Source organism: Suncus etruscus, chromosome 12, assembly GCF_024139225.1.
Source record: "Suncus etruscus isolate mSunEtr1 chromosome 12, mSunEtr1.pri.cur, whole genome shotgun sequence".
NCBI lineage: Eukaryota > Metazoa > Chordata > Mammalia > Eulipotyphla > Soricidae > Suncus > Suncus etruscus.
The window spans coordinates 21,910,797-21,913,385 of record NC_064859.1 but is presented as its reverse complement, the minus strand read 5'-3'; positions in this window follow the sequence as shown (position 1 = coordinate 21,913,385).

The following is a 2,589-nucleotide window of genomic DNA, read 5'->3' as shown; positions in this document are numbered from 1 at the left end:
CAAGAGAGATAGTACAGGAGCTTGCCTTGCACATGACCACCTCTAGTTTGATCTCGGCAACAAATATGGTCTCCCTGAGCACTGTCACTAATGACCCATGAGCACAAAACCAGGAGTAATTTCTAAGCACTGCTAAGTGCTTGTGTGTGTGTGTGTTTTTTAGAGTCCATCTCTTCTAATACATATATGAGATTACCAAGAAGTGAGGGGGAGGGATTTAGGAGAAAGAAATAAGCAGGCTAGAAATGGCATAAGGATGGACACTTTCGTGGTGGCGAAAGTGCAATAATGATATACTTTAAAACAATAAATATAGGGGCCAGAGAGATAGCACAGAGGGTAGGATGTTTGCCTTGCACATGGCTGACCCAGCTTTGATCCTGGCATCCCATATGGTCCCCTAAGCACCGCCAAGAATGATCTCTAAATGTAGAGTCGGGAGAAACCCCTGACCACTGCTGGGTGTGAGCCAAACAAACAAAAAAACAAAAACAAAAACCATAAATACAGGGATCAGAGAAACAGTGTAGTGTTAAGGCACTTGCCTTGCACATCACTGACACTGATGTGGTGATCCAATGTGGGTCCCTGCACAATGCCAGGTGTGGCCCACCAAAAAAAAATCAAAGATATAAACATCAACACCATATTAACCATGTTATTTCAACTATAATACAAATTTAAAAATAATTTTAAAAAAACGCTGCCCTTGGGAAGTTTACATTATTGTGAAATAATAACATTAAGTAAACTATGCTTGCTGAGTTGTAAAAGGTACTACAGTTGAAAAGTAGACCATACTTGGTGATAAGGAAGGCTACTGCAAAGGCAGTCAGCTCAGAGAAGGCAGTCTTAAAAAGATTATATGCAGCAAGAAGCTGAAAAATGCCTGAGTCTCACAGATCTTGCATTCCAGAGGGAAGGAACAGCAAGTACAAAGACCTTAAGGCAGAGTATTTCTGGGCCACAGAGAACCAGAAGGCCAGTGTCACTAAAGCAGAGGGAGAGAGTGGATGGTGTTAGAGAAATAAAGAGCAGAAAGCCTTGACCAGCCCCTACTCAGCTAACTTGAGGGATCAGTCTTGTATTACATGTAAGAGTGACCTGAGCTGATCTTGCTCTCTAGAAACAAGTTGCCTGCTGGGTGGAAGACTACGAACTGGCACGGGATCAGAGAGGTAGAAACTGCGGTGATCAGAGTGAAACAGTCATCTGTAGATTACTGAGTTGAGTAACACCTGATTGTGATGCATTTTGAAGATGGAGCCTAAAGAGAAATAGCAGCTGGATTAAATGTGAGAATAAGAGAAAGAGGGATTTAGCAAACAGTCACTTTGTCTGAACCCAGGAAGCTCTATAGACTCACTTTGTTCTCCAAAGAGATAAAAACAAGCTGTAAAAAAAACAAAACCATGGGTATACTGGCCTTGATGCTAAAGGCTGGAAATCTCAGGAGAGGGAGGTCCAAGCCCCCACCCTGCCAAAGCCAGGCCTGCTGCATCCATCACCCATAATACACTGCTTTGCTTATGGCCAGGCTTCACTACTCTATGACTCTGCAGAGACACCAACCTGACCATACTCCAGGTTTGTTGGTATTGGGCTGATATCACCAGGACTATTTTGGAGTGAGTACGCTCCTCGTACCTTCTTGTACTTCTGGAAGACCTGGCAGTCAAAACACTCCCCACAAAGGCTGCATTATCAGTAATAATGCTTTAAATTCCTAGCAAATGTGGCCACATAAAAAACTTCATTTTTGTTTAATGTTATCACCTTCATAGGTACACATCAATTTAGATGCCAATGTATAGCAGAAGCCATCTAATATTCAGAAACTAATGAAATAACGTAATGGTCAGCTAGCAATCAGAGCTTACTAAACCCTCTGCCAATGTTTTTTGTTTTGTTTTTGTTTTGGGTTGGGTTTTGGGGTCACACCCTGTGGCGCTCAGGGGCTATTCTTGGCTCTGCTCTCAGAAATCACTCCTGGTAGGCTCGGGGGACCATATGGGATGCAGGGATTTGAACCACTGTCAGTCCTGGTTTGGCTGTGTGCAAGGCAAATGCTATTTCTTCAGTCCCTCTGCAATGTCTTAATGACCTCATTGTAGATACAATAATTTTCAGAAATGTGATTGTTGCTATACTTTTCTTTTCTTTTCTTTCTTTCTTCTTTTTTTTTCCACCACACCCAGTAACGCTAAGGGGTTACTCCTAGCTATATGCTCAGAAATCACTCCTGGCTTGGGGGACATTATGTGGCACCAGGGAATCGAACCGAGCCATCCAAGGACAAGGCAGAGGCAAAGGCTCTACTGCTGCACTACCACTCCGGTCTCCCATTTTTTCTTTTTTAAGTTTTTTATTTCTTTTCTTTTTTTTTTCTTTTTTTCTTTTTTTGGTTTTTGGTTTTTGGGCCACACCCGGCGGTGCTCAGGGGTTACTCCTGGCTGTCTGCTCAGAAATAGCTCCTGGCAGGCACAGGGACACCGGGATTCGAACCAACCACCTTTGGTCCTGGATCGGCTGCTTGCAAGGCAAACGCCGTTGTGCTATCTCTCCGGGCCCTTTATTTCTTTTTTTAAA